A 15149-nucleotide genomic window follows, 5' to 3' on the forward strand; every position below is an offset into this window, starting at 1 on the left:
TGACAGGAGATCACATACTGGGCTGCCAGATCAACTGAGTTCCCTCCTCCCTCTCCCAGTAGGATTGGGACCTGTTGTGGTTTTGGCAGGTGTGGGAACTCTGGGATTAGATTTCTGAATTTGGGGAAGAATGTTTCTCTAATCCCAGAGTATCTGTCACAGTGCAGTAGGAAGTGCACCTCTGTCTCTATTTCTCCCTGCTGGCAGTGGGAGCACAGCCTGTCCTCTCTGGGCAGCCAGGTCTGCCTGTGTCGCCCAGTTTCTATGGCCAGGTTGTGGTCACTGAGCCTGTATTTCGTCAGGGTCTGTTTCTGTTTGTTATTTTTTATTTTGGTCAAATATTCAGCTAGTGTGTATTGTCTGTTTAAGGTTCTGTAGCATTCCAGTTTATGTTGTGTTTGTGTGTGTGTGTCCCAGTGTGTGAGATATTGCTGTTTGATCTGTGCTGTGATGTGGTTGAGTCTGGGTTGTGGTGCTCTAGCAGTGCTGTCCTGAGGCTGGTTAGTGTTGGTGTGGCTCAGGTCGGTGAGCCTCAGGACCAGCTGGCTCAGGGGGCTCTGTTTTGGGCTCAGCTCTTGGCTCAGCAGGGCTTTGTGGTGGTAGGAATTTTGGTCACTGTTTTTTAGGTGTAGCCAATACTTTAATATTCTTTTCTGTATGTTTATCAATAGTGGGTACTGGCCTAATTCGGCCCTGCACCCGTTGTTAGGAGTTTTTCTCTGCACACGGAGGATGATTCTACAGATCTCCATGTGCAGAGTTTCTGTGGGGTGTTTGTCCCATTGGGTGTAATCCTGGTCTGTGTAATTTGCATCTAACTACAACGTCCCTGGAAAAGAGATTTTATTCGTTGCCTGCAATCGCTATCTTTTACTTTACGTATGGTAGTGGAAATAGTTTTAAAAATGTTTTCTAAAGAAGATTGTATTGCCAGGACCTGCCTTTAGCACTCAGTAGCGATTACGCTGTAGATATAGATGGAGAAGAAATGTAAGATGAATTGATGATCTAAGCTAAAATATCCCTAACACTCCTCCTGTAACAGTGTTTGTATTCATAGCAAGTAATATTTTTTTTCAAACCCGAACGTTGCTTTTGCATTAAGTGTTATGTAACCATTAGCGGTTTTGGTAGCTTCTGAAGAGCGCACTTTTCCAAACTGAAGCCTATAAGAACATTATTCAAGATGCACCATGGCCCAGAACGTGCATCGGGACAAGGATTAACATCAATTGAAAGTACTCCCAAATAAAAGACTTGACCGAAAAATTGAAAGAGTAGGCAAGTATTAAAAAAACACCATAACTTCTCGGCTTCCAATCTCTTTCCAGGTTCAGGCTTTGTAAAATGACGTGATTAGTGGAGTCATGCCGCGGTTGTGAGTTCAAGCCTCACCTGGAGCAGCCCGGTTTTCTGTCTTGACAGGTAAACAGTGTTTTGTGTTATTTGCTAAATGGAGAGAGGATTCTGTGTTAATTGTGCTCCTCCTGGGAGAGGTCAAGATGAGAAGTTCACGAGGCTGGTGGTAAATATCCTGTCCAGGAATATCGGGGGTCAGATCTATAGATGCAGTAAACACATCAGTGGAGACAGTGTGTTTGCTCTCTGTGAGAGAGCCGGGCGGAAAGAATAATCTGTGGTCGGGGAAGAAGAGACCCTCGTTGGAAGAGCGGCGCTCCACACAGGAGAGAATGAAAAAAAATATTTTTCAGGGACGCTGATTGTTCTCTTTGGGGGAATTAAAAGCACATGTGGCGAGCGACCTCGTGGCGCAACGGTAGTGCGTCTGACTATAGATCAGAAGGTTGCATGTTCAAATCATGTCAAGGTCAGCTGATGAGTTTGCAGGTGCTGCTGGTGCTGAACCCGGAAATTACACCACGCATTCTGGTTTGATCTGTACACCACATAGGTAATCGAACGAAGTAACAGTGCAGTACAGAACACCCAGTCAGGAGCTTATTCAGCGAATCATCATGAACATGACAAGAGAAAAGGCACACTGCACATCTGTGAAACATCACGTCTGGCTTTAGAGACAGTGACATCAAAGAATGGAAGTTTCAGACTGCTTTCTTTGTTACAGGTTCAAGCAAACCTGAAAGTTAGGGAGTGTTTGATCACTTTTGTATGAAAAAGTGTCTGAAGCCTGTAATTATAATTTGTCCTTTTTTAATTGTGGTTGAAATCCACTCCCATGTACCAAGACCTACAGTATATTCATGTTTGCTTAAATGACTAACGCTATTGGACATTAGCTGGTGTTTTTTGTAACGATTTGCTATTTCATGCAGGAAAGAAAGGAAACCAGACCCAACGTTTGCTTTCAGGTGCGGTCTATTTACATAACGGACATCTATTTCTGAGGAGCCTGATTTAAATCACACAACCCCGGTAGAAGTCGAATCGACAATCTAATATACCGAAATCAGACGCGTTATCCATTAAACCACTAGCCCGTCACGTAAATGAATTGCACCATGGTGAGTTCAGCGCCACTACTAGTAATACCCCACCCCCATCTTAAATTTCTACGTGAGAAACGTGTTTTCCAAATTTTTATCAGTTTTTAAAAATCATCACTTTTATGCAGACAAAGCCTTTATGTGTCGCTCTGAATTTCTAATTGATTTATAATTAAAAGAAAATAGCGTTTTGTTCCACAACGGCGTGAAATTATCACGTCTTTCACTCTACGTCTCTCTAGTAGTAAAGCAGACCTTGCTAGGTGAGCATTTGCTCCGGTAAATTAGGTCACTTTTCATGTTAACTCACTTCTTCTAAACACAACATTTCCTAGTGCACGTTTTCTCCATGAAAAAAGACATTTTCCCTTACATGATTACTCTTTTTTTTTTTCATCAAAGAGTACAGAAAGAAGAAAGAAAGAAAGGAAAAGTGTCGTAAATGAACTCTGTCGCCCGTGGGAGATGTCAAGCGCATTGGACATGAAAAGTGCCCGATAAAAGCCATTTCTGTACGTTTCTCTTAGTGTCGGGGCCCGAATGTAAAGGAGGCAACATGCTCAGCCAGCTGACTCAGCTTACTGAACGCAGGTGTCTCCGAGCGGTGTGTCCAAGGGGCAGTAAAAGAGGAGAATTCTGCCGGCGCCGTGGCTTAGTTGGTTAAAGCACCTGTCTAGTTAACGGGAAATCCTGGCTCCAAATCCCAGCAGTCCATCGCCTGTGTTGCACTAGACACCCTGTAGATAATCAAAAGCATATTGAGCAACTTGGTAATGAAATTGGCGGATAAAAGCCATTTCACATCCTTTCTCAACTTGCTCAGTGAGCAGGCTCACCGCACACCGAAAGAAGATATAACAGAGCAGTGTGTCCAACTGGCTGAAAAAGGGCAGTGCTTTGCTGGCGCTGTGGCTTAGTTGGTTAAAACGCCTGTCTAGTAAACAGGAGATCCTGGGTTCAAATCCCAGCAGTGCCTTACTTCCTGTCTTCGCCCACTGTTTATTGTTACAGACAATATGTTTCTGCATTATGTTTAAATGAAGTTTTCATTTCGCTTTTGGCACAACTTGTTTTTCAAGAAATCCAGACATTGCGAAAGATAAAATGCTCATCTTTCTTATCAGTGCAAAAGAATTACTGCCAGCTGGCAAGAAAATGACAACGATTTTTTTTTTACTTTAGCCAAAAATCTGTGAATGTAGAAAAAATACAAAAAATGTCAACTTCTATGGCACACTCAGTCAGGGTGTCCTTCAGTTAAACACAACGTTGGTAGATCAAACGCACCCAGAGACACACTTCGAATTAATCCGATCTAAAGATTACCTTCTCTAAATGTGATTGAGTTTCTTTCCACGTCCTTAGCCATCTTGATGTTTGCAGAGATTTTCAACTTTTGACACCAGTCAAACTGCAAGTAAATAGTGGAGTACCTAAGTCAATATCACCGGGAATGTGAATATAAATGTAAACATCAATATTTCTGCTGTCTCCTGAGAAACACAAGTATAGAGTCAAAACACAATAAATAATGCTAAAAAGTTATTCAGTTAACACCCAGATGTGACAAAACACATTTAATACTTACATCCCCTTTAAATATGTATTTCCTTAATATCAGTTCTCTTCCCTCCCCAGGACACCTGCAAATTCACTACAGCATATTAAAAGCTGTGTGTAAGTCTTACATGTGTTCTGAGTAGTATAAAGCGACACCTTTCGTCAAACTTTTGACAGGTACCATGCCCCCTTTTCCAGCCAATGGGAGTCAGCGGTGGTTGGCTGTCCCGCCCCCTTGCCAGCCAATGGCGTGTTGTTATTTGTGCATGTCCCGCCCCCTCAGGAGCCAATGGTGTGTTGTTAAGGGTCGGAACTCCCGCCTTCCCCCCTGGCCAGTCGGTCCGGAGCCTCAGGGTCCAAAAGCCCAAAGGCGGCGCATCCCTCACTTTAGGTGTGTGAAAGTGTGTATTGGTTTGGAAGGGGACCATGTCTGCAGCGGGGTTGAGTGCGCTCTATTATAAACCTAGGGAATCGGGTAGTTACAGCGGCACGGAGAGTCTGGTGTGAGCCGCGAGATCCCGGGGTGTGAGCGGTGCCAGCCGCAGCCGGGTGGCCGAGTGGTTGTCCGGCCAGGCTGCTTATACGCTGCACAAGCCGTGTCTCAAAAGCAGCAGGGTTGTAAGCACACACACTGACTGCGTAAAGTCTCACGGAAAGAACTCGCAGGACAAACACCATGTGAAATGTGAACCGCTTTATTTCAACAGTAGGTGTTTCAAACACTGAAACAACGTAGCACACACGCGTTACCGGCTCCTGTTTGCATTCAACAATTAAATGTTGGTGTGGAAAATTAGTTCGGTCACGTAACCACCACCCCAACATTGCTGAGAAACTTTGAGGCATCTGAAAAAGCATTCATAACCCCCTTTCCGCTCCCCATGTCTAAAGCCATGCGAACCACACTGGGCGATCCGATCTAGCAGGGCAAAAACATTTGCCTGCGTAATCAGCGGGATTGTGTTACCACAGGTTCTGTGCAAAACACACTGTATTTTTGAATACACACTGTAGGCTTCCCCTACACCCCAGGCTTCCATTTCTGATCTGAAAACATCAGATCTGCAATAATTTCACTCAAGTTCTTGACATACACATCTATCTCTTTAACAAATTTAAGGATATTAGCATTCGACTCTTTGTTTTGCATATCAAGCTTTGTAGAGAGAAGTGTGTAAAGCACTCTTAGTAAGAATTCAGACGTATACATTGGAAATTCTTCATTCTTCGGACGATGGCACATACGGGTCTGTAAAACAGAGTGAAATCTGTATTCACATTTTACATAGATCTTTTTTTTTGCGTATGTAAAAATAAGAATAGTGTTTCTTTTGCAACGCATCAAAAGTCACATCTACTAATTTTTCATCCAGCTGTTCAAGTATGGTGTGTACATGCTCGTATGGGGAGCGGTCCTCAATTATATTTTTCTGCAACTGTTTTATGCACCGCTCAGTGTCATTTCTCATGGTGTACGAACCCAGACACCTGGCGGTGTACAGAACAGTCGATAAAATTCAGGCTAAACTGAGAGACTTATAAATTTCTAAAGCGGCAAACGTCACATCTTCAAACCCATCTGTGTAGCCGACAGACAGGCATGTGTGACCCCGCTGACCGGGATGGTCAATCAAACAGGCCGGGCAGTCATCAACCAGGACCCCCTTTAAACAGTGTTTGAAGATGCAATAAACTACTGCTTTCACAATCTGGGGCATAACATCGGGCTCATTAGGGACATCGTTAGCTAAACCTGGTTGGGCATCAGCTTTATTAACATTTGGCCGAACACACAAGCATAGACACGAAACATTCAGTTGTGCCGATAGGCTGAAGATTGACCCGTCCACATCCTCTTTATTCTATTAAAGGAAAAAGAAAAGAAAGGCTTAAAAAACTTTTGAGCTAAGGTTTTTCGTTATATGTACCATTTGTAGCGTGGTATCATCGCTAGCACCCGGCAGTTCTTCAACATCTGGTACCCCAGCTGAACTCACACCCCCGCCGCTGTCACAGGGTGCAGAGGGTGGGGTCGGGTTTTGCTAAAAAGAAGACCAAGTATTAAAATGACATACGCTAAGCGCCAATACAACAATTCCACAATCAGAACAAATATTTTAGCAGCCTACCTCTTCACTTTGTAGAGTAGCGGACCCCGATGTTTCTCCACACAAAGAAGCCATCTTCACAGCTCCCAACAACGGGCGGTGTCTGACAGCTCCAGGGACGCGCTGCGACCCTGTCAAGCCAGTGCGTTTAAGAATATGTGCCGATGGTGTAACCATGCCTACATAACACAAGACATTTTTCAATTGGTTGTGTTGTTTTAGAACAACCCCCCCCCCCCAAAGCCCCTTGTGTTTTATCGAGAGCGAAAAGTATTCACTTATCAGCTTATAAGTTTTAAACTTTAAAAGTATTAACACACAACACAAACACAAATGATGTGTTTCCCCAGAAAAGAAATTTTTAAACATGCGGGGTTGGTCTTAAAGTTTAAAAAATACTGTAATTAGACACAGCTTATTTTTAATAAGACATTCGCGACAGCTTTTCAAAAGTTTGTAATGAATTTCCACGCACCGCACGCGTAAAAGTCTTTAAAGTATTAACAGGCAACAAATGATGGGGTGTTGTTCTTTATATTTGAACAGACTGGTCTTAAAGTTTTAAAATAATGTATTAGAGATCTTTGGGAGTCATGAGGGTGGTCGGCGTCACGGTAGTTAAAGGCTCTGGAATGCAGAGACAATGGTTTCATCGAGCAAACACGTGTGCACGCCTGTGGGGGGTGTGCTAAAATTGACCACATAGCGGGGGTGGGGATGTTAAAATTGACCACATAGTGAGGTGGGTGCTAAAATTAACCTCAGAGCGAAAATTCATACAATTTTTAAATTTTAAGCGGGTACAATTAACAGTGACAATAAACGGACGGATATAGGAGTTATAGTTTTTCATTTGTTTTAAATCCTGTTTTGTATATACATTTTATATTAATGTAAAATTTTCTAATTTATAACCACCACATGTATTTCACGCAAAAATGTTCTTAACATCGCACTGCGAAAAAATAAAACCTCAGGGTTGTTTGTGAACACGTTGCTATAAAGAATAGATACATTTTCTTAAAGCGATACCGTTAATAAAAAACATTTTTCTTAATAATATTCTTAGTGGTCTGTTGGTGAATCAAACACAGACACCGTGGCACATTTTCACCACGTTTTAACAGCTATGAAATTTAGACACCGTTGTATGCCTTAAAAAATATAGATTTTAACATTATAACGGTCTAAAACATTTTCTAAAATGTTTCTTAAAATAATTTCTACAGACCAGTAGGTGCACCCCCAACGATACCCAAGATTAATGGTTTTATGGGGGGGCCATGTGTGTTTCTTAGAAGAGAATGTTTATCGGTTTGGGTATAAGTCCCAGCGGTGTAACAGGCGAAGTTTTGGCTGGATTCCAATTCTTACAGTCTCACGTTATCGCCTAACTCGTCAGAATGGATCACGCCGATCAATTACAACAGTCTGAAGATAGTCTATTTACAGACTTAACACTGTTCGACTTGATAGACGAAGACGAGGACTCCACGAATTTCAGTGGTATGTATATCTGGCTTATTGTGAGACAATTACAACATCACGGTGCATGTCTCATGTTAGCTATAGTTACAAAATGTTGTATAATATTTGTATACTAGGCAATATTGAATTATTATAATGGAATTACCAGGCAGTTGTTCCGTAATGTGGTCGTGACTGTGTGTATCCATTCATTTCCATTAGCCCCAAAAACCACAGCTGTAAAAAGACCAGTTACGGCGCAACCCAACACTGGTGAGTAATTACGACAGTGTTTTGAATAACGCTTTACGACCATGTGAGTCTTAAAGACACAGGGGTAAATTATCCACACCAATACTCGTATGTGTCTATTCCACAGACGCGGGCGAAGGGACAAATCGCTACACATTTAAAAAACCTTGTTTGGGGTTTACAATACCACCGCAAAACCTTGTGGAGAGGCATGCAGATGTTCACGTCATATCAGAGGGTGTGGAGCATATTATCAGATCGCCTGGGAGAAGAGGTCGGTATTATATAAAACATTCTTTTAGCATGGCCATTTAAACGTGTCTATAATAAAAATCCCCACCGTTTTTCTATTTTTTGGTAATTTGCGGTGTTGAGTTCTTTCACTAATGGTATTTTCCCTCTCCGTGCAGACCCCGGACCTTCAAAAAATAAATTGCGATGAGCCAACACGTTAACTGGGTCAACTAGCTCAAAACGTCCGAAATCAACAATCAAAGGTTAATATAATTTAAGCGTGGTCAAGATGTGTTATGATCCACTTACGGCAAATGTTACTTCTTTTGTTAGGATGTTAATTCGCTGAAAGATCCTACTTCGCGTAGTTTTCTGTTTGGGAGTGTTAAAAAGCCTTATTTTAAAACTGCTTAGCTTTTAAAGTTAAAAGCGACTGGTCTGTGCGAGGGGTCTATAGGCCGTTAACCATGCCGCTTGACCCAGTAGCGCCACCACAGCCGTAAAGGAAACAGGTGTAACAACATGTCCGGGTAACTTGTTCCATTCACCCGCAGCCCTTTGTGTAAGGATGCGCCACATGTGTGGCGTTTTTATCATAGTTATTGTAGTTTTCTGATTTTGACATTTTAGATTTCATTGATTGTTGTGTTGAAAAGTCTTTTATTTTTATCACAGTGTAGTTTTCTGATTTTGAGATATGGAGCATCGGCGTGGTATTATTTATTCACACAGCAGCTGTATCGACGAGCGGCGAAACAAATGTGGCGGAAACGTCGGACCCTAAGGTGGTAACTGCATCGGAGACGGCTGTTAAGACGCTGACCAAAGCCAAACGTGTCAAGCCATTGGAGCGAAATAATAACGCGCCTAAAGACTTGGTGCTTGGTGATGTGGGATACTCAGTGCGGTACATTGCAGACTTAGTATCAAAGGTGGGCACTAATGAGGTGGATAAAAAGCGGTATTTAGAGAATCTAAGAGCCACTTTAGCAAGTGTACATTCAGTGTTTCCAAAAACGATCCAGGTTTACGCCGCTAGCCTCTTAGACGTTTTTTCTAAAGAGGATGTCGATCTAACCTCTGGATTTCATTACCTCATAATGCTATTTCAGGGAGCATTGGTGAAGACCCACCGGGATAAATGACTAAACATGCAGTCTAAAAAGTGTTTAAAAGACCGACCGCTTGCCAACATCAAGCGTTTGTACATAAATTAAAGAATTAAACTGGCAAAACCATGTTTATTGCGTCGTGAAAGATTCAGAGAGAGGCATCAGATTTCCCAAGGGCCGCCCGAACCACGCAATGAAAATGCAGTGGTAGAAAATAACTTAATGCCCGAGGGTGCTGTAGCAGAACAGGATGGCGGTAACTTTGAAAACAGAGAACCGGTTGTACTGAACAATCTGAATCAGGTTGGTGGCGGTGCAGGGGCAAATAGAGGCCCCTTAGTTTTCCTGGACCATATATGTAGTTATAACAGGTCTTATAATAATTTTAGAGCAACAGAGCACCATGAAGAATTTTGTTTTGTTAATCTCGACAGAATAGCCTCGTATGTACAGGCTATGGACGTTGTGCATGGTGCAGTCCAGAGAATATTGGATGAACTTTCTCCAAACATCGGGGCAGATGATTTTGTACAGTTGCGTTTGACTGCGGGTGGTTTTAACAAACCCTTGTTCTCATACAGGAGACAACCCGGAGAATTAAATGCTGCCGATTTTTTAAGCCACATCTCAGACCTCTTACAGAGCCACACAGAAGTTCTCACCGATGACAGCCTCCGATTAGTGGTGACGATAGTTAGGAATATGCAGGGGGGTGCCCGCCGAAGATTTAAATCCGTTCTGTACAGCCGGGTAATTGCTCAGAAAAAAGCGCACCTTATCGACTTACATTACATGGGCAGTATTCTGTGTTTCACCGGGAGTGTGTACGGTTTGTTGAATGAAGGCTGTACCAATGGGGAAATGTTACAGGGCGCTAAACGAATGCACAAAGAGTTGGGTTTTCCAGAGAATCGGAAAATTAGTTTGTCAGACATTACCGCTTTTGAAAAACATTTAAAGGTGGTCATTAGAATTTTGTACCACAACCAGGGTGATTGGAAATATTTTACAACGGGGCCCACACCACCAAATTCTAAAATACTTTTTGTTCTACTGCATGAACAGCATTTTTATGGGGTTTTAAATATTAAAGCTTTTGTGGGGGCGGCGTATTTTTGCACTAACTGCCATGTGGCGTATGACGTATGACGTTGACTGTAAAAGCTCTGAACATCAGATTTATCGATTCTTTAAACGTTCTACCTATGAAATTAATGGGGTTCCCTGGGGCTAAGGGTCATTTTCCACACTTGATGAACACTTCAGAAAACCAAAATTATGACGGCTCGCTGCCGCTGCCAGAACTTTACGGCGTTAACTACATGCTGCCGAGCGAGAAAGCCGGGTTTTTGGTTTGGTATGAAGAATGCCGGGGAAGTGTGTTTAACTTACAGAGAGAGTTGAAACGTTACTGCCAGTTGGATGTGACAATTCTAAGAGAAGGCTGTATCAGGTTTCGGGACAAGGTCATGAATATGACCAGACATACACGCATGACTGAGTCAGGGGCCGCCTGTGTTGTCTGCATCGACCCCTTTCAGTTTGTGACCATCGCTAGTGTCTGCATGGCCATGTTCAGACTTATGTTTTTACAGGAAGAGACGATTGCGTTGCTACCCCATGAAAATTACCACCGCCAGCAAAAACGATTTTCTACACCCAGCATTCAATGGCTTATGTACATCGAACACACAGAGCCCGTTAAAATCCAACACGCGTTAACCACAGCCGGTGAGTTCAAGGTTGGCCCATATTTTCTGGATGGTTATGCTGTAATTGACGGAGTGCCGACAGCCTTTGAGTTCAACGGTTGCTTTTTTCACGGTTGTAGCGTTTGTTATTGTAAAAACGATTTTAATCCGCTGACAAACACTACTTTTGGTTGGTTGTACAGAAAGACGATGGTGAAAATTAATTTTCTCAAAATGAGAAGTTTTAACGTGCGTGTTTTGTGGGAGCACGAGTTCAGAGACATGCTTGTTGAAAATGGAGACTTGGGTAAATTTCTAACAGCTGCGCAGTTACCAGAGCCTCTGCAACCGCGTGAGTCGCTTTTTGGGGGGAGAACAAATGAGATTTGTTTGCATTACACAGCGCAGCCCAGTGAAAAAATCCATTACTATGATTTCACCAGTCTGTATCCATTTGTGAACAAAACTAAAAAATACCCACTGGGGCACCCCCGAATAATTTATAAAAACTTTCGAGATTTAAAACAATATTTCGGTTTAGCAAAGGTGAAAGTTTACACACCCAGATGTTTGTACTTTCCAGTTCTTCCAACCAAAATTGACAAAAAAAACTGTCAACACTCTTGTACATGTGGTGAAACAAAACAGACCACCCCCTGTGAGCACAGTGATGAAGATCGCGCCTTGACTGGTGTCTGGTGCGCCCCTGAATTATGGCCTTAGATCTGGGGTATAGAGTGGGTAAAATTTATTAAATTTGACATTTCGAAAAGTCCTCGCACAATCTTTACCGACTACATCAAACTGCATCTGAAAGGGAAACAGGAAGCTTCGGGGTTTCCAGAGGGGTGTACAGATGTCGCGAAACAACAAAAATATATCAGCGAATATTATGAAAAAGAGGGTGTCCGGCTGGAACCCAGCAACATTAAAAAGAATCCGGCCAAAAGACAGCTTTCAAAAATTGCCTTGAACAGTTTGTGGGGGAAGTATGGACAAAGAGACAATTTACCACAGACCACCATTGTGAGAAACCCCGATGAATTGTTCAGGTACTTATTTACGCCATATCATGAGGTGTCAGCCTGCAAGTTTATCAATGAAAACACAGCCTGTGTTATGTGGAAACAACACTAAACACTAAACACCACTATACAGGCCATTCAAACACTAATATTTTCATCGCTAGCTTTACAACCGCCTATGCCCGCTGGGAGTTATACAATCTGCTAAACGCTTTGCAAGGCCACTGTCTGTACCACAACACAGATTCCGTTATCTTTGTGAGCCGGGAGGGTGAGTGGAATCCGGGGCTGGGTGACTATTTGGGTGAGCTGACCAGCGAAATCGCTGCTGGACAACACATCACTGAGTTTGTATCAACAGGACCCAAGTCGTACGGGTACAAGCTGTCTGGTGGGAAAGCCTGTTTAAAGGTGAAAGGCATTACGCTCAATGTGAACAATTGTGAAAAAGTTAACTTTGAGAGTCTGCGGGACTTGGTTTTTGACTATGGCATTAATCCTTATGCAGAGTGCCGGGAATTTAAACACATTTCTATTCAATAGCCGATGATCGTGCGTGTTAAAAAGGATTGGCGCAGTGAGACCCGGACCTTAAAGAAAACCCAGAAGGTGGTGTACGACAAGCGGGTGCTGCAAGAAAATTTGACATCGTTGCCCTACGGATATTAACACGATGGATGTCAGGTTAAAACACCCTTTTTCATGCATTTTGTCCTGACCCTCGAATTGCGGTAAAAGTTATTTTATAAAACAGCTCTTGGAGAACAGTGATACCGTTATGACTCGTAAACCCGAAAACATAGTCTGGTGTTACAGCTGCTGGCAACCTCTATACGCTGAGTTGCTTGTGAAATTTCCATACATTCAGTTTATAGAAGGGCTACCGACGTCGTTTTCCGCCGACCAGCTACTGCCACCGGATAGAGTAAATTTGATTATAGTTGATGATTTGATGGAGTCTGCGTGTGAAAATAGTGAGATAGAAAAAGCTTTTACAAAATACGTACACCACCGAAACCTCAGCATCATGTATATCGTCCAAAATGTGTTTTGTCAAGGCCGGAAAAGTAGAACCATAGCATTAAATACAAAGTACATGGTGCTGTTTAAAAACCCTAGAGATAAACTACAGATTACAACCCTGTCACGGCATATGTATCCTGGTAAAGCCAGATTTTTTTGGAAGCGTTTGATGATGCTACTAAAAAACCTTTCGGTTACTTGTTGGTGGATTTAAATGCCGACACCCCAGATGACTATCGCTTGTGAACAGGTCTTTTCCCCCCAGATGTACCCGTGGCTTATGCATTTAAAGAATCTAAAAGTCGGTGATCTCGCAACCACAGACTCAGTCAAAAAAACACGTTCGGGCCGTCGTCATGTCTTCACGCATTCGGAGAAACCTGACACTTACATTTTCTGGTAAAAGCCAGCCCCAGTCACCGGAAAGCTATTCTCTGTGGGGCTTCAGATGATCTTGTTCAGGCAATAGCTAAGCCTGCTAAGCAGTTTGGGACCCTGAAGAGAAAGCATAAGCTTTTAAAGACTTTGAGTCAAAGGGGTCTTTCTCTTAAAAGAAAGAGACTCTTGGTGAACCAGTCCGGCAGTTTTAATCGGGACACTGTTGAGTATTGTAGTACCATTGATTACGGAGCTTCTACAACACCGATAATGGACCACACTGAAAAAAAATGTACCTTGTACCTCAAAAACAGCTCGATCGACTCCTAGACTGGTCCGGCAAAGAAACCGATGTGAGAAAAATAACAACCCGCAGGTTGGATGACGAAATGAGAGACATTTTTCAGAACTCGCATCTGCCTGAATATGAAAACGTGAAATTATATAATCAGCTGTTACAACGGTATTTGACATTAGTATGCCAGTAGGTTTCTGAAGAGGGGACTTTAACTGTTGTACGATCCGAAAATGCACCCGCCGATCTATCACACGCATTGCCACAACAGCCGTCATCGACCGACGCTGACTTTGGGTATATTTTAGACAGTGCGTCTCAGTGGTTCCAGAGAAATGCCGAGATATTGTTAAAGACTATGGCACACAATAAACCGTTAATAGCCGGGAATTAAAGAAAATTTGTGTACAAGGGGGCACCCGTTGAGGGCTCTCACATGATTGATCTTGTCAGGGCTCTCACACAACAGCAATCAGTTGAGGCCGGTAAGAAGCTAAAAGATTGGGATGTGTTCACAGGGGCAATGGCCGAAATCAACATACCGGGCACCTTGCTAGCCAATGCTGGAAACTGAGAGCTACTAAAACTCAAGTCTGCCCCACTGTGGTGTGCAGCGTCTGTCAAAACTTTAAAACCCCATGTCCCGCCCCCTTTTCAACCAATGGTGTTGTCCCTCCTTCCCCCACAGAGCAGTAGTGTGATAGAGAGGTTTAACCAAACTATTAAAACAAAAATGTGGAGGTACCTGACACACAAAAACACCTTTCGATATATCGATCTGTCTGATCTTATTTACTTTTATAATCATAGTTACCACATGACTATTAAACGACCCACGGCTTCTGTTACGACTGATAACTCCCTTGAGATGCGGAGAACCGTCTATGGCGAACACTTTAAGCGAAAACTGTCAAAGTTTTCATTTAATGTAGGTGATCATGTGCGGGTGTCCAAAATAAAAGGGAATGTTTGAGAAGGGGTATGAACAGACCTTCACAGATGAAATTTTCATTGTCAAAGAGCGGACCACGGCTCTGAGACTCTATTACAAACTGCAGGACTACGCAGGCGATGTGATTAAGGGCTCTTTCTACGCAGAACAGCTACAGAAGATAAACCCCAATTCTGAGAGCGTCTATCGCATCCAAAAGATTAAAGCAGCCAGGGGGCGTGAAAAAAACAAACAGATTTTGGTAAAGTGGCGCAGATAGAGCAATAAATTCAATAGTTGGGTAAAGGCTTCCGAGGTCAAAGAAATATAGAGGTGCTGAAAAATGAACCACAATGTCTTCTAGGTTACGCTGGCCAGTAATTCATCCTCAAAGATGTTTCCAAAGAACACCAGCGCGTGCTTCACAGAGCATCTGGCAAAGGCGATTGACCTGGACAGGAGCTGGGAAGTGGGTCTGGTCGAGCTGCACTATCCGCATACGCTAAACATGTTTGATCAAGATGAAGATTTTCTGTCCATATAGTCTAATCGCTGATGAACATGTACCTTACCTAGAGGGTACTCCTGCAACATCGATCAGCTCATAC

The 15149-nt window shown here is 42.9% G+C and overlaps 2 non-coding genes and 1 pseudogene across 2 annotated transcripts; 2 read left to right on the forward strand and 1 right to left on the reverse strand.

The window, feature by feature from the left end:
• Positions 1 to 15149, reverse strand: part of LOC138242338 (zinc finger protein 850-like) — a 1462105-nt pseudogene that overhangs the window by 1192254 nt on the left and 254702 nt on the right.
• On the forward strand, positions 1761 to 1832 carry trnay-aua (transfer RNA tyrosine (anticodon AUA)). The gene has a single exon. It is a non-coding gene; the product is annotated as a tRNA-Tyr (tRNA).
• trnat-agu (transfer RNA threonine (anticodon AGU)) lies at positions 3368 to 3441 on the forward strand. The gene has a single exon. It is a non-coding gene; the product is annotated as a tRNA-Thr (tRNA).

Source organism: Lepisosteus oculatus, chromosome 14 (genome assembly GCF_040954835.1).
Source record: "Lepisosteus oculatus isolate fLepOcu1 chromosome 14, fLepOcu1.hap2, whole genome shotgun sequence".
Classification (NCBI taxonomy): Eukaryota; Metazoa; Chordata; class Actinopteri; order Semionotiformes; family Lepisosteidae; genus Lepisosteus; species Lepisosteus oculatus.